At 38.0% G+C, this 23764-nt stretch overlaps 1 long non-coding RNA gene across 1 annotated transcript in view; it reads right to left on the bottom strand.

The window, feature by feature from the left end:
• LOC125934841 (uncharacterized) overlaps positions 1–23764 on the bottom strand; it is a 120984-nt gene that overhangs the window by 84779 nt on the left and 12441 nt on the right. The window contains exon 2 of the long non-coding RNA XR_007461539.1: positions 20221–20326. This is a non-coding gene — a long non-coding RNA (uncharacterized LOC125934841). The remainder of the gene's footprint in view (positions 1–20220; positions 20327–23764) is intronic.

Below are 23764 nucleotides of genomic sequence, written 5' to 3'. Positions count from 1 at the left end.
TCCTCCTCTGCCCCTCTCCCCTGCTTGCTCTCCCAAATATGTATTTTTAATTTTAAAAACTGATGTGCATATTAAATCCTACTTACTAAGCCATTCACAGGTGGTTGCATCATATACTACCTCTATGTTCTTGCTTTTTTCCTTCAGGTTTTAATGGCTACCGTACCAATGACTCACACTTTTACAAAGATCATTTATAAAGTGAGGAAAAATAATTCTACTGTACTGTATATAATTTGAAAGTGAAAGAAATGTATCCAGCTACATTAGGAACACATGTCCAGATGCACAAAGTTATATCTAACATTTAGGAAAGTCAAAGTGAGGAGGGTTCGGAGTTTCTGATTGCTGTCCTTCCACATGGTGAGCAGTTCAATTCATCAAATAGAGGAAAATTCCATTATAATTTTAGCACCAAGAGATCAGCTCCTTGTTGGTCTTGCTCACTGATTAACCCTAGTACTAAACCTAATGCCTGGCATGTGGCTGATGATGCCCTTGTTAGAAATATTATCTTGTTAGAAATACTTTGCTAATTTAAAACTGCCAAGTGTTAATGATAATAGAAATATTTCTGAAAATGTTAATCCATAAATATTAAGATTCAGCCTTTGGCAATCCCTTTATGCTCTTCATCTTTTTAGTGATGTTTTCAATAGCACCTACCTTCAAAATGATAGCAAATACAGAAACAATTTTTTAACTCGCCTTTAAACCACTAACTTTATTAGTTCTCTCCCAGAAAACTTATCTCATTTAACTGTTTTTTTATTTTTTATTTTTTTTTTTTTGAGAGAGAGAAATAGTGTGCACATGGGCATGTGCACACACAAGTTGGGGAGGGGCAGAGGGAGACAGAGGGAGAGAGAGAGAGAGAAAGAGAGACAGACAGACAGAACCCCACGCAGGCTCCGTGCAGTCATCATGGAGCCCGATGCAAAACTCAATCCCACAACTGTGAGATCGTGACCCAAGCTGAAAGCAAGAGTCGGTGGCTTAACCAACTAAGCCACTCAGGTGCCCCTCATTTCTCGGTTTTTAAATTTGGTTTTCTGGAATAATTTTCATAACCAGAACAATTTCAAGTTATTTTCAAAATTATTAATAGAGATACACTCCCTTTGTACTCACTGAGCAAAAGAACATCAAACTTTAGACATATTTGACCTAATAAACAATTGCTAGTGGAAAACATAATTTAATTTGCCATAATTCGTATTTCTAATATCGTACCCATACTTAGACTTTCACTTCATGATAATCTTAAACATAGAATGTGTTAATGCACTTTCATCTTTGGTCATATTTCCTATCTTGCTTTAAAAATCATTACCATGGTTATATTACCCAAGTCTTCCAACACTTTCAAATACTTCTATATTGGCTCAGTAATCAGCAAAGTGAAAATATAAAAATCAAGTAACAATGTTACTAGATCTTCTTGATAGGTATCCTCTGAGTACTTTAAATTAATTCATGCTTAACCATTACAACATAATTGCAACAATGACCTTATTATTTGGAAAAATGTCCATATATTGGTCATAAATTTTTAAAGACTCAAATAATTAACAATTTTGCAGGGGAAAATTTGAGATCCCATGGTCCTTTTTAAGCAACTCAGATTCTGATTCATGCATAATGATTTTACTCACCGGTTCATCAATTTAATGTTGAGCACCTACTAATTCCCCAGTCCTCGACTAGTGCTGGAGATTCAGAGGTAAAGACAGACAAAAAAATTTTTAAATTTTATTTTTGAGGGAAAGAGGGAGAGAGAGACAGAGCATGAGCAGGGGTGGGGCAGAGAGAGAAGGAGACACAGAATCCAAAGCAGGCTCCAGGCTCTGAGCTGTCAGCACAGAGCCCGATGAGGGGCTTGAACCCACGAACCTCGAGATCATGACCTGAGCCGAAGTCAGATGCCTCACTAACTGAGCCATTCAGGTGCCCCAAGTGCCCTCAATTCTTGGTGTGAGAATCTACCATGATATTATTCTTTTTCTTTCATTTCATTCTTTTTTTCATTCTTTTTTTCTGTATACCTAGACTGTGGTGTCATGTTTTGGGAAGTTTCCCCTTCAGACGGAGACCTCAGCAAAAACTGCAGGTTTGGTATAATAATATGACAGGAAGTGAATACAGGTACATAATAAATCCACAAGAATATGTGACAGAGTCCATGATGCCCTAACCCAAATCAACTTCCTCTTTTAGGCCCATAGCTAGATTACATTTTCCAGCCTCCATACAGTTAGTTCTGGCTGTGTGCATGAATAGGAAATGTGAACCAAAGTGAAGTGTGCTTCTTCCAGCCTTGGTCTGAAAATCTCTCTAGGGTATCTCCATGCTCTTTCCTACTTAGGACAGACTGGAATGAGGGGAGTGTTGTGTTACTGAAGTCCACTACGGTGAAAATGGCAACAGTAAGTGGGTAAGAAACAGTAAGCCATAAGTGGGTGGCTCAATTGGTTAAGTATCTGACCCTTGATTTCGGCTCAGGTAAAGATCCCATTGTTTGTGAGATCGAGCCCTGAGTAGGGCTGTCAGCACAGAGCCTGCTTGGGATTCTCTCTCTCTCTCTCTCTGCCCCTCCCCTACTCACACACTTGCTTCTTTGCTCTCTCAAAATGAATAAATAAAAACACCAAGGGTGCCAAAATGGTGACACCCAAATTAGCAACGTTTAATCAGCTGTGCTGGATATCTTCTGTCTCTTCACATCTATTTCCCACTGTCGGTGTGGCAGTGTTGGAGAAGCCAATTTCTTCAAACCCCCTAATAAGGGTCAAAACTGGAAAAAAAAAAGGCTTTGAGCACAAAGTCACAGTAAGCTTTCTCCATTAGACAAGGAACTGAGCCCTGCAGCAAAAATTAAGGATGCTGCCTTCTTACCAAAACCTCTTGTTCAGATGGCAACTACTACTATGTTGAAAGAAATAGGCATGGAAGTAAAGAAGCAGAGAAATAAAGCAAGCTAGAGAAGTAAACCTAAAGAAAAAAGGAAAAAGACATTGTCTGTGGTTACTAGCACTTGGAATATACGTAAACCACTAAATTAGAACCCCCCAAAACTTTTTTTGAGGTAATTCTACAGTCAAGAACTATGAGTTTAGCCCAAAAAATAAAATTAAAATTAAAAAAAAAAGACTGAATATAAAACAATCCTTGGGCTCCCAATTGCATAAGATTAAGAAATGGACTTTGGAAACTGCGCAGCTCCCTAAGAGAATATTCTCCAGGACCCATTTTACTTTAAAAAAATTTTTTTAAGTTTATTTATTTATTTTGAGCACACATGCTTGAGTGGAGGAGGAGGAGAGAGATGGGGAAACAAAGAATCCCAAACACACTCATCGTTGTCAGCACAGAGCCCAATGCAGATCATGACCTAAGCAGAGTTCCAATGCTTAACCCACTGAGCCACTCAAGCACCCCTCCAGGGCCCATTTTAAAAGTGTCTGCAGACAGGGGTACCCAGGTGGCTCAGTGGGTTAAGCATATGACTCTTGATTTGGGCTTAGGTCATGATCTCACAGTTCATGAGATTGAGCCCCGCATCGGGTTCTGTGCCGATAGCACTGGGAGCCTGGTTGGGATTCTCTACCTCCCTCTGTATCTGTCCCTCCCTAACTTGTGCTTCCTTCTCTCTCTCTGTCTCTCTTTCTCTCTCTCTCTCAAAATAAATAAAGATTTTTTTTTTAAATAAAAAATAAAAGTGTCTGCAGACGTAAATATAGAAGGAAGATCCTTCCAGAGGACGGGAGCTAAGTCCATGGAGATCAACTCACGAGGAAGCTCTTCCAGAACACAGAACCAATATCTAATCATGAAACTTCCTTGTCTGCCAGTGTAGACAAGTCTAAAGATTGCCTTTCCAGAAGGATTCCAGCATTTTTCTGCACTAAAGTAAGCCATGAGTTTCCCATTCACACATTGTCAAAGTAGAGGTTTCTTATGATTACTATGCACCTGCTTTACTAAAGTATGATATTTTCTAGGTCACAGGATTTAAAATATAGTAACAGAGGACTGGTCCTGACTGAGAGAAGTAGACATCTTCCAGATATCCTGTGAAGGACTGGGAAAGGGGGGCAGTGATGGAAAGGGGCTGTAGGTTGTCTCACTGGGAAAAGGATGGGTCTGCTTTAAATATGAGGCATAGGCTACTGATTAGTATTTCAGAAGCAGTAGGGGAACCTGTGGCAAAAATTGCTTGCTATTCACAAGTATATATATTCTCTTCTTCAAGGACACAATCAGACACTAATTTTTCAGCCTTCCTCACATTATCGCGTGACCATGAGATGGTGTTAAAATGCAATTTCCAGGCCTAGCGAACCAAAATGTCTCAAAATCTGACCTCATTTGTTTCACTAGGATTACTACCATGATGTCCTTAAGACCTCATCAGAGTTTCCATTATTATGAGCACCTATGTGACAGACAACAGAGAAGACAGCTGTCCCTGACAGAAGTCACAACTGCCTTGGATTTCTGGGTGAGAAAAAAATTGACTTATCCTGGCTAAGGATTCTTGGTAACAGTGGCTAGCATTGGGCTAACCCAAAAGCTAAGTTTTATTTTATTTTTTTTATTCTTTATACACATTCTTTTTATTTTTTTATTCCTTATATTAAATACAATTTATTTTCAAATTGGTTTACATACAGCACCCAGTGCTTATCCCAACAGGTGTCCTCCTCAATGCCCATAACCCACTTTCCCCTCTCCCCCACCCCTATCAAGTCTCAGTTTGTTCTCAGTATTTAAGAGTCTCTTGGGGCACCTGGGTGGCTCAGTCGGTTAAGTGTCTGACTTCGGCTCAGGTTATGATCTCACAGTTTGTGAGTTCAGGCCCCACATTGGGTTCTGTGCTGACATCTCAGAGCCTGTAGCCTGCTTTAGATTCTGTGTCTCCCCTTCTCTCTACCACTCCCCTGCTCACTCTCTGTGTCTCTCTGTCTCTCAATAATAAATAAATGTTTCAAAAAAAAGAGTCTCTTATGGTTTGCCTCCCTCCCTCTCTGTAACTTTATTTTCCTCCTTCCCCTCCCCCATGGTCTTCTGTTAAATTTCTCAGGATCCACATATGAGTGAAAACATATGGTATCTTTCTCTGCCTGACTCATTTCACTTAAACTCCACACCCAAAAAAACAAATAATCCAGTGAAGAAATGGGCAGAAGACATGAATGGACACTTTTCTAAAGAAGACATCCAGATGGGCAACAGACACATGAAACGATGCTCAACGTCACTCCTCACCAGGGAAATACAAATCAAAACCACACTGAGATACCACCTCACTCTGGTCAGAGTGGCTAAAATGAACAAATCAGGAGACTATAGATGCTGGAGAGGATGTGGAAAAACGGAAACACTCTTACACTATTGGTGGGAATGCCAACTCATGCAGCCGCTCTGAAAAACAGTGTGGAGGTTCCTCAAAAAATTAAAAATAGAACTACCCTATGACCCAGCAATAGCACTGCTAGGAATTTACCTAAGGGATACAGGAGTGCTGATGCATAGGGGCCCTTGTACCCCAATGTTGATAGCAGCACTTTCAACAATAGCCAAATTATGGAAAAAGCCTAAATGTCCATCAGCTGATGAATGGATAAAGAAATTGTGGTTTATATACACAATGGAACACTACTTGGCAAAGACAAAGAATGAAATATGACCTTTTGTATCAACGGGGATGGAACTGGAGAGTGTTATGCTAAGTGAAATAAGTCATAGAGAGAAAGACAGATACCATATGTTTTCACTGTAATGTGGATCCTGAGAAACTTAACAGAAGACCATGGGGGAGGGGAAGGAAAAAAAAAAGTTAGGGAAGGAGGCAAACCATAAGAGACTCTTAAAAACTGAGAATAAACTGAAGGTTGATGGGGGGTGGGAGGGAGGGGAAAGTGGGTGATGGGTATTGAGGAGGGCACTCAATACCCAGTGCTCAAGTGGGATGAGCACTGGGTGTTGCATGGAAACCAATTTGACAATAAATTTCATATTAAAAAAAGAAGAAGAAGAAGTGGTTGATATATACAATGGAACACTACTTGGCAATGAGAAAAAATGAAATCTGGCCATTTGTAGCAACGTGGGTAGAAATGAAGGGTATTATGCTAACCAAAAGCTAAGTTTTAAAATGCAAGTTTCAAAGTCATTCACCTATAGATTTATTAAGGCTGAACACATTTCAATTCCTCCTTTCATTTTTTTTTAATTTTATTTTTTATTTTTTAAAATTTACATCCAAAGTGGTTAGCATATAGTGAAACAATGATTTCAGGAGATTCCTCCTTTCATTTTTTTAAATATTTTTTATTTATTTTTGAGAAAGAGAGAGATGGAGTGCAAGTTGGGGAGGGGCAGAGAAAGGGAGACACAGAAACTGAAGCAGTCTCCTGTCTCCAAGCTGTCAGCACAGAGTCCAACACAGGGCTAGAACCCACAAACTGTGAGATCATAACCTCAGCCACTCAGTCAGATACTTAACTGACTGAGCCACCCAGGTGCCCCTCAATTCCTCCTTTAATGTGTACTACTGGACAAGACAACAGAGCCTGTTTCGGTTTTTTCTCAATTTCTTCAAAATTTTCGGTCACCGGTCTCATTTTCAGATCCCCTCTTACTGGTTTGCATGAGACCAATATAATAGGATATCTATTAAATGACCCACTAACTGATATGTGCCTCATTTTTCCTGTTATACAGATTTGGAAATGGAGCATAATAGGATAATGGAAAACCTTCCTCAAGATCACATTTCAGAACTGATGGACACAGGATTCAGACGTTATACACAGCCACTCATGGTTATGAGGAAATGCAAACCTGTTGTGAAATTTAGTCCTCCCACATGGCTTCCTTGAGTATTGTGGCTACGAACAGTGTTAGCAAAGAATGGCTGTAGTGTAGAAAATACAGGTGAGATTTGGGACATCCACATTACAGACGAATTTATTTTTTAGAAAGGAATTCAACAAATAATTCCTATAACCAAAGAGCTTGTGCTGATCTTCTACAAGGGTATACTTCAGACAAATGTAAAGATTCACAATATCATAGGCTCACATTTACTAGAACAAAAGTGAAGGGCAGGGCTTGATCTCCTCTACCCCAAAAATATGGTTTGTGAAGGCAAGGTTTGCAATTTTTCAAATATTTTCACGGAACGAAAATACTATTTCCTTCTAGTAAAAGGAAACTATTTCCAGAGCTCATAAAATAAAGCACTATTTTCTGTGCCTCAGTTTTTTCATAAAATATCTTATATTCATACCACAAATGGTTGGAAGTTCCTTCTAAGAGACTTTCGTAATAACATAGGATGTGGAATGTGTACTTGCTGTAGATACCTAATTAAAATTTTGTTCCCTTATTACAGTATGTTCTATTTCTATGTACATGTGCTTTATCATTTATTTACTTATTTATTCACTCATTCATTCATTCAGGAGGCATTTACTGGCTGTTTGAAAATCAATTCCAGTGGTCGATATCAACTACTAAAATCTCTCTCCAGCATTCAGAACAATGCCTGGAACACAACACACACAACACAGATATTTAGAGAATGAATGAGTGAATGAGTTAATAACGAGTGAATGAAGCATCTTAGTTTAGCATCTGCAACAAACTTAAACCTAAATATAAGGGAGACCACGGCATGCTCTCGAACCCATCTACATTCAAAACCTGAATGTAGACTTGAGTATTCAGAAGGCAATTCGATGAGAAGTGGATCTGAAGTTTAGACTCAAGCATGGGCACAGTGAGTTTAGAAAGACCTAAAACAGGACAATGAACAAACTACAAAGATATGGACATATATAGTGTGCTCAGCATCAATAAGACAACTAGTCGTTATTATCCAGATTCTTTCTTTATCATAACCACATAGCCTCAGTGTCCTAAAATGCTCCTGACAAATAGTCCTCCTAGTGCCTACAGTAGTCTGGGGCTCTTTTACTGCCCAGGGCATTCAAAGGCATGACTCTAGCCCTAATCTCTCAATGTGTCTCCCAACCTACCCTCCTCACAGAGAAATCCAAGTGTTGAAGTAAAAGGCTTACTCTAGACCTGAGGGAAATCACTGCTACTTAAATAAGAGCACATAAAATTGAGGGAAGAAACCACAGATGTTAAATACACGTGGTTTGAGAGAACTGTTTGTCCTTAGAGCCTCATGTATTCTTTTCTTACAGGATTATTCACTTCAGAAAGTAATCAATTCCAGTCTAAGGTCATAAGTGGAAGGTTTATGGTGGCTTCTCTGATAAACAGAAATGCCGAGGAAAGTTATCCATTTACTTAAATCACTCAGATGTTAAAGGGGCAAAACATTTACCAAGTTTACTTAAATAAATTTTTTACTGGCATAATTGAGGCTTGACATTATTTTTTTTTTAAATTCCATCCACAGCAATCCTCATTAGCCCTCTGTATTACTGGTGGCACTATCTATGAGATTTCATGCTTCCTTTCTGTGTGATACCCCTGAAATTCTTTAACACTTTGATCAGATTCCAAGACTCTGGTTCCACACTCTAATGTCAGAGAAAAGCCATATATATGTATAATATATAGTATATATAAAATAAAAATTTGGTCATTTTCTCAAGTTTAATTTTTTTCCTTCTTTAGATTTATATAATGTATTTCTTTAAATAAAAATACTGTTATACATTATTGAACACTATTACTAGAGAGACTGGATATTCAGAAATGGTGACTTCTGAATTTAATAAATATAACAAAGATTCTAAACACCTAACTCAGGAATGTGACAACAATACGTGTAGAATTCCATGTGTATGGTTTAAAAGGAGGAGGGAACCCCTCATTTAATGGAATATAGTTGTTACATTATGGGTGCCAAGTAGAATTTGACAGGCCATAACGAACACTGGCAATTGCTGTCCACAGAAGTTAAATGCTTAATCACAGACTTAACATAGATCACTTATTTTAACATTTAAATTTTCATGTTTAGTGTCTCACCAATACTAAGACGACAGAGGGGAAGCTTTTTCTATCTTTAAAAATAAATTCAAATTTTTATTAAAGAAAGTAGTTTTATGTGCATTCTTGGTAATATATTTGGACTACCTTCTTTTTGAAGTTAAACTTGTATCAAAATCTAACATGATAGAATGAGTCTATACACAGTCTATACGCAGTCTATATCTATACCCATGTATCACTACTTCCAGAAAGTGAACTCAGGTATCCAGGTTTTGGGTTCTACGTGTAACTGTAATTCTATAAAATATATTTTTGGAATGCAAGTGGAAGAAAAATACATAAAATGATAAATACAATTAAGGTGCAGGGCTTGGAAAGGGGCCCTTCCAAGCAAGAGGCTCTGACACTTAAGTTTCATATAGCATAATGCTAAAGTTCCCTCTAGGTGGACACCATGGTTGGTTTCCACATTAGCCATGAACACTCACACAATTTGCGAATACCTGGGGTTTTCATGATTGATATCTGGGCAGTCCTCTCAGATGAGTTAAAAAAAAAAAAAGTCCAGGGATACCTGGGTGAATCAGTGAGTTAAGCATCTGACTCCTGATTTGGGTTCAGGTCATGATCTCAGGGTTTATGAATTAGAGCCCTGCATGGGGTTCCACACTGATGGTGCAGAGCCTGCTCTAGAGTCTCTCTTTCTCCCTTTCTCTCTGCCCCTTCCCCACTTGTGCTCACACACTCTCTAAATAAACAAATAAATAAATAAACAAACAAACTTTAAAAAGAAGAAAGGAAGGAAGGATAGAAGGAAGAAAGGGAAAAATAGGCCAATTAGAACATGCACAGCCTGTTTCCCCTAAAAATGATGTTCAGAAATCTAATTTGGTATGTGTTTAAAAAGTCTTCTAACAATTCTGCATGTTAACCCCTTCAATTTCATTGTTTCCTTTCAACAAGCAGAATACTATGAGGTGGGGGAGGAGAAATATTAGGAACATAAGAGTATGCTTAGTCATGTAAGCTTTTACATAGGCAAATGTTTGGAAAGGGTTATAATCAACCATTAATAAGAGGTTTATGCAATACAATTGGTTTTCATTATAATCATGAAAATTACGTAGTTTCATTTCTAGAAAGAACCTATTAGTTCATTTTTTTTGTCCACATAAAAAAAAATTCATGATACTTCATCCTGCACCCACTCAACTCATTTAAGTCTTTCTGGTTGTGTATCTTTTCCAAATCAGAGGATAACATAGGGCAGTAAGACTTGCATTTTTTACTTTGCCTTCAAAGTAGCTCTTGCTAAATGAGTAAGTCATGGTGATGTAATATTAAGTGCCTCATGGCAACTATAGTTAAGAATACTGTATTGCATATTTCAAAGTAGCTAGGATAGTGGATCTTGGAAGTTCTCACCATAACAACAACAACACAAAAAACCTGTTACTATGTATGGTTATGGATCTTAACTAAATTTATTGTGGCAGTCATTTCCCATTGTGTACAAATATGAAATCATTATGCTGTTACACCTGAAACGAATATAACGTTATGTCAATTTTGCCTCCATAAAATTTTTGCAAATTATCTCTTGTTCAGTGTTTAGAAATGCAATGAGTAAATGTGTATACATTTTCTTCCATCTTTATGATAGGAAAACTGATAAAATCAACTATGGGAGGGTCCATCATATGGCTTTTGGAGTCCAAGAGAATTAAGTATGAATTCCAGATCTGGTAATGACTTGCTGTGAGATCTCTCTGAGCCTCAGTTTCTACATCTGTAATGAAGATAAATGAAGTGCATTGGGATGATTGCCTAGAGAGAGCAGGAAAATGAGAGAAGGGAAATAGGGTTAGAATGAAATAAACCTGTGCCTGGGTGATACATTTGGTTAAGCGTCCCACTCTCGATTTTGGCTCAGGTCATGATCTCATCATCTGTAGGGCTTGAGCCCTACATTGGGTTCTGCACTGTAAGTGTGGAGCCTGCTTTGGATTCTCTCTCCCTCTGCCCCTCCCCTGTTCATGCCCTCTGTCTCTCTTCCTCTCTCTCAAAATAAATACCCTTAAAAAAATCCCTAAGCCCAGTGAAAAGAGGAGAGGAAGAAGTTATCTTAAGAGAGAAAGAAAGAGATTTTGAGTAGAGAAAGCCACCTGGATAGGAGGGGTGGCAATTAGTGACGTGACAGGTGTTCTGATACAGCTTACAGAGCAACCACCAGATGAAATCATCAGATCTCACTCTCTTCCCTGCTTTCAACATCTCCATTGGCTTGAGGGTGTGAGAGTCTGTTGACACAAACCACACAGATCAACCTAATAAGAAGAGAGCCATGAGGAACAGTGGGAAATAGATGTGAAAAGACAGAAGATATCCAGCACAGCTGAGTAAACGATGCCAATGAGGCCACCTGGTTCAACAATCTAGGAACACACAGGGATTTATGAATAAAAAGCAACAACCTTTGCTCGATCCTCCGTCTCGAAGTCTGGACTGTGAAGTTACCATGTGAAACCACTTCACACTTGGGCTCTTCGAATGATGACTTCTGAACATCTGAATAACATCAAAATCCTCTTTCTACACTTATTCAAAGTGCCTACTTATTTTTGCTCTGGAAAATGAAGACTTAGCTAACTTAAACACGCATGCTTTCCTCGGCACATCCAAGTTGTTCCTCTAGTTCTCTGAAAGCTAACCTTGCATATTTAAAAGAAAGTTGGTTTTGTTCAAGATGCTGGACATCTTTCAATTATAGAGAAAGTTTATTTTATTTGATGAGACAGCTGATTAAGAAAGTGTATCTTCTCAAATATCCATAACAGTTGAGTAAATTCACCTATAAGCAAACTTGTCTGCTTTAGGAAAGCTTCAATGAAATATAATATGCAGTGAAGTTAATACTTAGGGTATAGTTTTAAGAGCTTTGATAAACGCATATATATTAAATAATAAAGCATTTCCATCACTCCAAAAAAATCCCACGTGCCCGTCTACAAACAAATTCTTTCTCCTGACCCTGGCCCATGGTGACCACTGACCTTATTTCTATCTTTGTAGCTAAGCCTTCACTAGAATGGCATATAAATAGAATCATAAAATATGTCGTATGTTGTATCTAGTTTCTTCACTAAGCATAAGGATTTTAAAAATCATCCGTGTTGCTGAATATGTCATTAGCATTTCTTTTTTATTCCCATTGTATGAATAAGTCACTCTTTATCCATTCAGCCACCAAATGTGTTAAGATTTTTAATTTTAAGAAAGAAAGTACACAAAACAGGGTCTATAACAGCTAATGTTCCTGATAGAAATATATGTGCTATAGTATGTAGCCCTGATTTTCAGTTGTGGTTTCTCTTCTGGATAATTTGCTTTCATTTGTATCTAGTGTATTCTTTTAAAAATCAGGTCATTGCTTTTTAAAATTTCTTTGTAATTTTATTTATTTTGAGAGAAAGAGAACATAAGCAGGGGAGGGAGAGACAGAGAAGCCCAAGCGGGCTCCACTCTGTCAGCGTGGAGCCCAATGCGGGCCTTGATTCCACATACAGTGGATGATGACCTGAGCCGAAATCAAGAGTCCGATGCTTAACTGACTGAGCCACCCAGGCGCCCCTGCTTAACTTTTATTTGAAAAGGAAAAGGATGTAATTTTCAAATGTAATTGAGGGAAAAATTTTTGTAAGACTCCAACACAAATTCATGGAATAAAACACAAATTCTGCAACTTACAAAAACAGAGACTACCTTTTTAAAAAATCTAAGAAAAATTTTGTAAACCTCTGATACAATTCCTATAATAAAAAATATAGCAAACCACAATTAAAAATTTTAAGAACTGAGAGCTAATTTTTATGCTATTTTTAAAACATACAGAGCATATTTTCCTAAAGCCAATTCATTTCATCAGAGTGGCAGATGTCAACACAGTGCTTTAGCTCAAAGAAAATTGTGCTATTTTTAACTTTTTAATTTATCAATCAGGGTAATAATACAAACAGGGCTCTAGTATTCACTACTGCTGTCTAGAAGGCTAAAGTGTAACCTTTTGTGGCAAAGCAAAACTATAATATCTGAAAGCAATTTGACAGAAATGACATGCTGAGTAACCAATGGGATGGATTTGCTAACCATTCATAAATAGGAGAAATGGAGAATCATTTTATCAAGAATCACTAAAATACATAAGAGAGAAAAGTAGCTTTTACTTAGACTTTATAAAAGATTCCTGATACATTAGGATATGAAATCTCATTTGGAATAAATTTTTATTGGTTTATCAAGATCAAAAGGAAATAAGAGCAATTATTCAAGCAGGATTATAAGCAAGACGTGTTTCCTCCACAGCTCATGATATTCTGGGAAGAAATTTCTGGTAGAGACGGAGACAGATGAAAAACAATTTGTTCTAATATAAAGATGAAATAAACAGCTTGCTAACTGCTGTAGAAACCAAAAATGTAACTATAGGAAGAATACAAGAGCAAGGGAGAATTTTAAAAATTTTTCTTTTTACATTTATTTATTTTTGAGAGACAGAGCACAAGTGGGGGAGGGGCAGAGAGAGAAGGAGACACAGAATCCAAAGCAGGCTCCAGGCACTGAACTGTCAGCACAGAGCCCCATGCGGGGCTTGAACCCATGAACTGTGAGATCACGACCTGAGCCAAAGTCGGACGCCCAAACGATTGAGCCACCCAGGTGCCCCACAAGGAAGAATTTTTTAAGTAGAAAGGCAATCATTTTTACAATTCTTCAGCATTCTTTCTTGTTTGAAATTTATCCTGAGGTCATGCGGTTTCTTTTTTTTGTTTGTTTTTTTTAATGTAATTATTTTGAGAAAGAGAGAATGAGGAGGGGAGGGGCAGAGAGAGTGGGAGAGAGAGAATCCCAAGCAGGCTCCGCACTGTCAACACGGAGGGCTCAAACTCATGAACCATGAGATCATGACCTGAGCTGAAATCAACAGTCAGACACTCAGTTGACTGTGTCACCCAGGTGCCCTGAGGTTATTCCTAATAGCATATTATCCTATTTACTACTGAGTGCATATTCCACTTCATCAGGAAATTCATCCACCCAGGTGCAATTCAACTCAATGCATACGATGTCTCTGTCAGATCCCCCAAGACTTAGATTTTATTTCATTGAACAATGTAGATAATAAAACAGCATTTGGGAAGTTAAGCCAGAAATAATAAAAAGATAGTTTCTCCAGAATAAGAGAGGTTTATGTATTTACAGACTTCGCAATAAAGAAGAGCCATAGGTGAAGCAATAATGCCAAAGACATTTACAATGTGAGAAAGAAATATGAAAGTTACAGGGTATAAAATAAAGAGTATTAGCAAACAAGTTTTGCTCTGTTTACTCACTGCCCAGCACCAAAATAAAGGAGAATACACAACAAACACATGGAGACAAGATAATCAAGATTGAACAAATATGCCATCATGAGCTCCAAGTGTTGTGAGTGAAAAGGGATTCTAGGTATTTCTAAATCATGGATAAAAAGAAAAAAAAGTATTAGGTAAAATATAAACGGGAACTTCATGTCTTATCCAACTCCCTTCACATAAGTGCAAATTATGCTAAGTGGTTGAAAAGGGTGGAAAGCATCTATGTTGTTTGTTTCAGTTGTTTTCAGTGTCAGGAATGAAAATGTCAGTTCCTCCTGTATTGGATCAGTTTATGTCCCCAAGAGAAACTTTCCTTTTGTGGCCAAAGATTTTACCTTTTGACCATAATCATCCATAACAGTATTCCTTTGATGTTATGCACATGCTTACCGGCAACAGTACCAACAGAAAAATTATACAATATTAACATCACAAGAGACTGAACATTGTGCTTAAGCAGTAACATGAATAGGAAGCAGGATTTTGCTAAGAATCTACCTTCAGGCCAAGAACAGACCCATCTGAGATTCATCAATGAGTTGGAGACATTGTTCACAGTATTCAAGGTGTGTCAGAATCTGGTTCTTCAGGGTTTATGCAGAAAAAACAAATCTTCGGCACAACTAGGGGAAGTCTGTTGAAGTAGTTGCCCTGACACTCCTGCAGATGGCTCATGGCTGCCTTGTAAACTAGGGTCTACGATGAATGCAACCTGAGTGTGTTCATTCATTCAACCCAAAACAGCCATCTGACAAACCACGTTACAAGCTGGGAATACAACAGTCAAGAGGACAAGCAAATTTTATTCTGTCTTGAAGCTCAAAAAAGTCAGAGGTAATTGGGGCGCCTGGGTAGCTCAGTTGGTTGAGCGACCGACTTCGGCTCAGGTCATGATCTCGAGGTTCGCGGGTTCAAGCCCCTCTTCGGGCTCTGTGCTGACAGCTCAGAACCTGGAGCCTGCTTCAGATTCTGTGTCTCCCTCTCTCTTTGCCCCTCCCCTGCTCACGCTCTGTCTCTCTCTGTCTCAAAAATAAATAAAAACATTTAAAAAAAATTTTTTTAAAAGTCAGAGGTGATAAACGCTATGAAGGAAATAATGTCACCATGAGTATCTGGAGCTCAGGAAGCAAGTGGAATTATTTTGATGGAGCCAGGAAAGTGGGACCTTGAATGGGAGCCTCAACACTGAACAAACAAGGGTCATGCTTGAGAAGTGAGGACATTCCAAGCTGAGAGAACAATGGCAGCCTTACTATGTTACTTAACCTCTAAGGACCTCATTTCCAAGTCCATGAAAAGGATGACAAAGCCTGTCCTCTAAGGTACCTAGAAAACTTAGGGAAAATGAGTCTGGCACATTCCGCAGTGAGGGCTCTATACCCACTCTCATCACTAACTCTCTGCATTGACGCTCCCTCCTTGATACACCCTGAGGGTCAGAATTGCATATCTACTCACGGTGAGGGGGGGGCAATATCAAAACTGTTTGAAGACAAGTAACATTTTAAGAAAAACAACTATGAAGAAAATATGTATGCATTCCAGAAAACTTACAAAGAAGGTGTTTTATACTTGCCAGTGAAACAATGTAGGGTCAGTGAAACTACAAAGCTGAGGTCAAAGTCCTGAGCAAGAGTCTTCTCAAGCTGCACATGAACAAAGACAGCCTCCGAGGAAAAGAATATTGGCTTACCTGCAGAACATCACCTGCCTGGAGCAAATCTCAATTCTCTTCCTAAACCGATTATCACACAAAGTAATGAGGTTTAAAAAAAAAAAAAAAGACCACTTTCACCTGTGTGTGTGTGTGTGTGTGTGTGTGTGTGTGTGTATGTGTATGTGTGTGTGTTTCCTTCCCAGAAAAATTAGTGTCTTTTTTCATTTTTCCTATCTGAGATCTCACCATGACCTTTTTTAAATGACATGCTACAAAGATAGATACAACAGCACAGAAGGAACAGGAAGAGCATTGGTTTTCTGGATCATGCTGGGAAGGGAAGGAGAGTCCTTTTCTTCCCAGCTTTCTTACTCCCCCCCTCTCCCCTTGCCCTGCCACAGATAGTTTGGGAGAGATTAAAACTAAAGAGATCTAAGTAGGTAATTTCATATAGTTAATACCACTCACCCAGCAGGAGAGCAAGATAAAAGATTCAAGATAGGGAAAAGGAAGGGCTAGGGAAGCCAAGTATTAGGATTCAGAGTGCCTTTGATAAAGAAGCTAGTAGGATCCAGTAAAAAAAAAAAAAAAAAAAAAAAAAAAAATTGTAGTCCAATTATCAAGCAAATTGCCAAAAGACATACATTCCCACAGAAGTCAGTATACTGTAAGTATGATCATTTGGGCTTTGAAATAGGAACTAGAACTCAATACCTGAACTAACAGTGAATGAAATCTGGTTTGGGAAGTACTAAGTGAAAAACTCGACATTTCCCTTTAACTGAAGCTATATTTTAAAATACTGTATTAAAGTAGAGATAGCCAGAGGATCTGAGTTTTCTTCAGTGGGATTTATACAAGCACATTTAAAAATAAAAAACCAAGAATACATGATATTCTCTAAGAAAACATTACTTATTGTTGGTCTGAAAGAGATACTTATTAAATTCCTTTTGGACTTAGGTTTGCTCACATGTTCATTTCCAGGAAAAGACTACTTGTGACATTAACAAGAAGCAGGCCTCTGTTTCCCAGTAACTGTTGGGAAACGTCAATGACTCATTTATGGGAGTAAACAAAAGGATTAAGGAGAGAAGAGCTATTTCAAAACTATAAATACATACTAAAGTTACAGAGCTCTCTCCCAGAAAAAGCTATAAAGAACACTGGGGAAAAAATGAAGAGTTTTTGCACAAAGTAAACATACAGGAAAGCAGTAAAAAGAAAAAAAAAAGTTTAGTACTTTTAATCTATGCTGAGTGAAATAAATCAGACAGAGAAGGACAAATACTATGCCATTTCACTCATACGCAGGATCTCAAAAATGAAACAATCAAAACAGAGAAAGATTCGTAGATAGAACAACCTGGTGGTCCCCAGCAGGGAGGGAAGTGGAGGGATGGGAGTAAGAGGCGAAGGAGATTAAGAGGTGCAAACTTCCAGTTAAAAAATAAGTACGTTGTAGGGTCATCTGGGCAGCTCAGTTGGTTAGGCAACCAACTTCGCTCAGATCATTATCTCACAGTCCGTGAATTTGAGCTCCGCTTCAGGCTCTGTGCTGACAGCTCGGAGCCTGGAGCCTGTTTCGGATTCTGTGTCTCCCTCTCTCTCTCCGTTCCTATCCCACTTGTGCTCTGTCTCTCTCACTCTCAAAAAAAAAAAATAAACATTTAAAAAATTAAAAAAGTAAGTACATCGTGGAGATGCAATGTACAACACAGGGAATATAGTCAATAATATTGTAAAAACTTTGTAGGGTGACAGATGGCAACTAGACCCCTAATTTTGTAATGCCTAAAAATATTGAATTATGCTGTATACCTGAAACTAATATAATCCTGTACATCAACTATAAGTCAGTAAAATAAAAACTTGAATCTAGATTGAAAACATGTGGCTTCCAGAGAAAATCAAGAGTATATTAGAATGTTTGGTTTGCTTTTGCTTTCATGCCAGCTTCCTTTAGCCTTTTGGTCTCTTTGTATTCAGTGTTAGAAAATGGCCATTAGCACCACCTACCACATCGATTTAATGAAAGAACCATTTCCTGAAATATTTAATTCATAGCACTAACAGATTTTTAAAATTTCTTTAGGTTTAACTCTTTACCAAAGATTATGCACATACTATAGTCTTTAAGTACAATGTACAATATTAGAAAAAAAGCTACTCAGGGAAAAGGATTCTTCTGATATAATAGTAAATCTTAGGCAAAATTTTTTTTGAAATTTTATGTTTTAAATTTTGAAATAATGGTCAACATACATAATAAATTGCAAGAATAGCAAAAGCAACCTCCATATCCTCTTTACCTAAATCCCCAATTGTTAATGGTTCACTGCATTTGCCTCATTACCTTCCCATTCTCTCTCTGTATATATGGACTTTTTTCTTCTATTGGATGGGATGCCCTATCACCTCTAAATACTGTAGTGTTTTCTCCAAAAATAAAGAATCCTCTATATGTTATGACCACACACCCTTTCTATTCAGTTAAATAACAGTGCTAACAAAATTGACCCAACACATAGATCCCAAAATTTAACATAACCTAATAATATCTCTTTAACCATTAAGTTCCAGCAACCTACCCAACAATACTGCATTTAGCCGACATGTCTCATCAGATTCCTGCAATCTGATTAGTTTCTCCTCATTTCGCCAGCGCTTGAGGGGCTTCAAGGCTTTCATGCTATAGGATAGCCCTTGGTGTCTGACATTTCCTCATGACAAGACTGAGCATCGCATCAAGAGGCACACTCGGGTAATGTCCCACCACTGGTGATATTCAAATTATCACCTGGTTTCTGCCAGTTTCTTCAATGGAAACACGCTTTTGCACAAGATGGCTGGGCCAGAAAGGATAAAGAAATACTATCACGGAAGTTGAGGTCCCAGAGTTGGATGGCAGTGCTGTTCTCAGCATCATGCACTGCAGTAAAGCTTCCTCCCCTTGTTTTGGTTACTATTGTATGGGGAGGTATTTTGATTACTATCTCATGGGGAGGTATTTTGATTACATCGATATTCTGTTCCTCATCAAACCCCTACAGGCAAGCCTTTAATTGATGGTTCTCACCTGTGCCTACTACCCAGGTGATAGTTGCTAAACAATGATTGTGTATTTCATCATTTCTTCTTTATCTATCATTGATAATCTACTCTGAAGTCCTTTTCCTTCTTCCTTATTTATCTACTTATACAAGTGTGGAGTGGTGGATTTCTCTTTTATTCATTAAGTAGCAATCTCACACTCTCATTATCTATTTTGATGTTTAAACTGTCATACGGTTGGTGAGCTCCTTCAAACTTACATCTGTGTTTTTGCTTTTGTTTTTTTTTTTGCCATGTTTCAATCAGCCTTTAACCATTTAATTATTTTATGCATAACAATATATTATATGCTAACCTTAATACCCCTGTTATATGCTCACCGGCTCCAGCTCTATAATCTAAGGAGCCTTGGTTCCTTTTAGTGGAAGATTGTTTCTAGAAATCAAATCCAAGTGTTTGGTGTATACATTACTAACAGAGTGTCATAGTTCATGGTCTTTCAGCAAACAGAGTTAGGAAATACAGGGAGCTATAGAGATATGTGTATATACAATTTTTATATATAATCTATTTGCAAAGTTACATAGATATAAAATCATATTCATATATATATATGTTTATGTAAACACACAATAATGCACATAAACCTATAACTCTCAATATCTGGGCATTCACAGTCCTGAGCTTTGTAGGTTTACAAGTATTGGTTCTTAAAGGAGCATTACGATACAGCAAGAATCCCACCGATCCTTAAGTTACAGCTACCTCCCTCGTCTGTTGGGGTCTCAGTGCCAAGGGATTAGGGGGCAAGAGCAAGAATCATCATGCTGGCAGGAACCACTGGCTCTTATCAGAAGAAGATACAGCTTCTGTCACCTGAGGAGGGTGGGGAGCCATTTTGGGGCACCAAAGTGAACCCTTTGAGTATCTCTTGGTATTCCTCTGTTAATTTTTTAAGTTACATGGAAAAGCTCAAGAGCCTGAGAAGGATGTGACAAGAACTCAGAGCCCTCAGTGTAGAGGGTCTAGATCACTCCACCGAGTAAACCACTTAGGACAGCAAAGTTCTGAGAGTGAGGGCAATCTAGAATGTCAATAGAGGAAGACGTTACTTACCACTCGCAGGCCTGAATCTTCAGTTGTGAGGATTATAGTTTGTACCACTGACCTCTCTCTTAGACATCTCCACCAGGAAAAGAGGCCCACCAGAATGCTGGAGTAGCTGCACAGAGAAGAAGCGGACAAACTGTAACAAGCACGGCATTCTCCCGTTCAGATCCCCCCATGCAGGGCTTTAAATTAGCTTTAAAAAGCTAATTCCCTGCTTTTGTGAGGATGGCCTACTGACAGGTGTCAGTACTTAGTCCTTCCCAGGAATTGCCCATGGCTGAAAGAGAGATCTATCACCCTCAAAAACCTTTCAAATGTATTATTTATTCCGAAATTTGAATTATACAAATTAATATAGGAATACATTCTCTTCATTAAATGCAACTACAAATAAGGTAATTAAGTCCCTTTAGCTCTACCTTAATACCAGTCACCTTTCCTCTCCACAAAGAAGCACTGTTCTTAGTTTGCATTTATCCTTCAAGACCTTTTCCTACACATGTGCAATTATCCCAGTTCTTATCAGTGACCAACATAAAATTATACATACACAAACGGATGCGAGCTGAGTCCATGCATGCTTGGTAGGCTGAAGTTTGTATTTCCATGCTTTAACATTCGTTTGGGTGCATTTTCTCATGTTTGATAGGGTATATACCCTTATTGTTTTACAGATGTATGCTATGTTTAAGGCATTAGTATTTACGTTCCAGTTTGCTATTTTTTCCCCACTGTTAGTAAAGAGTATGATAATTTTTGGAGATATTTTTAGGGGTGCCTGAGTGGCTCAGTTGGTTAAGTGTCCGACTTCAGCTCCAGTCATGATCTCGCAGTTGGTGGGTTCAAGCCCTGGTTTGGGCTCTGTGCTGACAGCTTGGAGCCTAGAAACTGCTTCAGAATCTGTGTCTCCTCTCTCTGCCTCTCTCCCCACTCGTGCTCTGTCTCTCTCTTCTCTCTCTCTCTCAAAACTAAACATTTAAAAAGAGTATTTTTTATAAGCCCAAGCAATATACAATATATAATACAGCTAAAATTCCAGAAGTCTATATTTCACAATTTACAAAAGACATTTGAGGGTCACCTGAATGCCTCATTCAGCTAAGCATCAGACTCTTGATTTCAGCTCAGGTCATGATCTTGCGGTTTGTGAGATCCAGCCCCAAGTTCAGGGGGTGAGGGGTGGGGGGGCTCCACGCTAACAGTGCAGAATCTGCCTGGGATTCTCTCTCTCCCTCCCTCTCTCTCTGCCCCTCCCCTCCTTGTGCTTGCTCACTCTCTGTCTCTCAAAATAAATAAACATTTTTTAAAAAGAAATTTGAAATCACTGTATTAATGTTAATTTCTTCCGATTATACAAGAGGATTACATTAACAAGTTAAAGAAATCACTTATAATCCAATTATTCTTTCATAACGTTTTAAATGTATATAAAAGAAAAAAATCTCCTCTTTCCTTTCTCCAGTGTATTTAGTATTTAGTATTGGTATTTAGAAGTATCAATACCTTATTCTATCCATACATCTATGTATTTATATATCAACACATTTTGTGTTTAATGTCATAGCTAGAAACTTAGAAAGATGAGAATAAACACACAAACATATGGACACAGCTAATTTTGTTTAGTTTTCTACCAAAAGAATGGAATTTTACAACATGCTTTGTTATAAATCCTTTATTATGAACTATCTTTACAAGTCAGCATATAAACATATATGTCATTTCCATATGAGTAGCATTCCATTGCATTAATCCCCCAAAACTGATGCCAATAATGCTTAAGCAGATTTATGCATTTTTGATAGAAAAAAAACTGCCATTTTGATTTGCATTTTATAGTGTTTATTTTTATAATATTTTTAAAATTTTTAATGGTTATTTATTTATTTTGAGAGAGAGAGAGTGAGAGTGCACAAGTGGGGGAGGGGGAGGAGACTGGGAGAGAGAGAATCCCAAGCAGGCTCCATGCTATGACCACAGAGCCCAACATGGGGCTCCATCCCAGGAACCTTGAGATCATGACTGAGCCACTCAGGCACCCCAGATGTTTTTTAGTCACTCCAATTCAAACGTGAACTATTACTCTTTAACTATTGTCTACTTCTGGTCTAGGCTGTTGAGGGTTTTTTTTGTCATATATTTTGTTGCATTTTTTCTATATAGTGAAAGTATTACACTTTTTCCTATTCAATTACCTTCTAAATGTTTCTACCCATTTTCCCTTCTAACTTTGTTAAACTGTCTTTAACCATTCAATGTTTTTAATGCTAATGTGCCCATATCTGTCCATCTCACCCCTTATGGTTTTTGAGGTTTATGTCATGGATGGAAAAGCTTTCCCTACTACAGAATTTATAGTTTCTGTTTTGGTCTACTTTTAGTAATTTTTTTGATCATGTGAAATACGGACAAAGTTTATCTTCTTCCAAGTGAATGGACAATTGCACCAATCCAGTGAATTGAAAAATAATTTTTGGCTTTCTTCCACTCTAACCTCTTTTTTTTTTTTTCCTTCCCCTCCCCCATGGGTTTCTGTTAAGTTTCTCAGGATCCACATAAGAGTGAAACCATATGGTATCTGTCTTTCTCTGTATGGCTTATTTCACTTAGCATCACACTCTCCAGTTCCATCCACGTTGCTACAAAGGGCCATATTTCATTCCTTCTCATTGCCACGTAGTACTCCATTGTGTATATAAACCACAATTTCTTTATCCATTCATCAGTTGATGGACATTTAGGCTCTTTCCATAATTTGGCTATTGTTGAAAGTGCTGCTATAAACATCGGGGTACAAGTGGCCCTATGCATCAGTACTCCTGTATCCCTTGGGTAAATTCCTAGCAGTGCTATTGCTGGGTCATAGGGTAGGTCTATTTTTAATTTTTTGAGGAACCTCCACACTGTTTTCCAGAGTGGTTGCACCAATTTGCATTCCCAAAGCATAAGAGACTCTTAAAAACTGAGAACAAACTAAGGGTTGATGGGGGGTGGGAGGGAGGGGAGGGTGGGTGATGGGTATTGAGGAGGGCACCTGTTGGGATGAGCACTGGGTGTTGTATGGAAACCAATTTGACAATAAACTTCATATATTGAAAAAAAAAAAAAAAAGAAACATACTCCTGAAATCATTGTTGCACCATACACTAACTTGGATGTAAATTAAAAAGAAAATGGTAATAAATAAATAAATAAATAAATAAAACATGGCTAGTGCAATGACCTAGATGAACGATAAGAACCCAAAACAACATGGTGGTGGAAGAACAGAAATGGAGGGGTGGATTCCACAGATATTTGGGGCAATTAATCTGAATAACCAATTTAATAGAAGTTGTAATATTATAATAAATATGTATTTCATCTTTGTTCCTGGTTCCTGGGACCGAGCTCCTACAGCTCTTGTAATCTGTAACTCTTGTCAACCCAGTTACATCTTTTGTTACTTATAATAAACCACTTCCAACCATAAAAAAAATAATTTTTTCCCAATGATACAAAATACATTATCATACCCTAAAGTACCCTTCTATATCTTATTTTGTTTATA

The sequence above is a fragment of the Panthera uncia genome, assembly GCF_023721935.1.
Source record: "Panthera uncia isolate 11264 chromosome A1 unlocalized genomic scaffold, Puncia_PCG_1.0 HiC_scaffold_17, whole genome shotgun sequence".
Classification (NCBI taxonomy): domain Eukaryota; kingdom Metazoa; phylum Chordata; class Mammalia; order Carnivora; family Felidae; genus Panthera; species Panthera uncia.
This window is presented reverse-complemented; position numbering and strand designations above follow the sequence as displayed.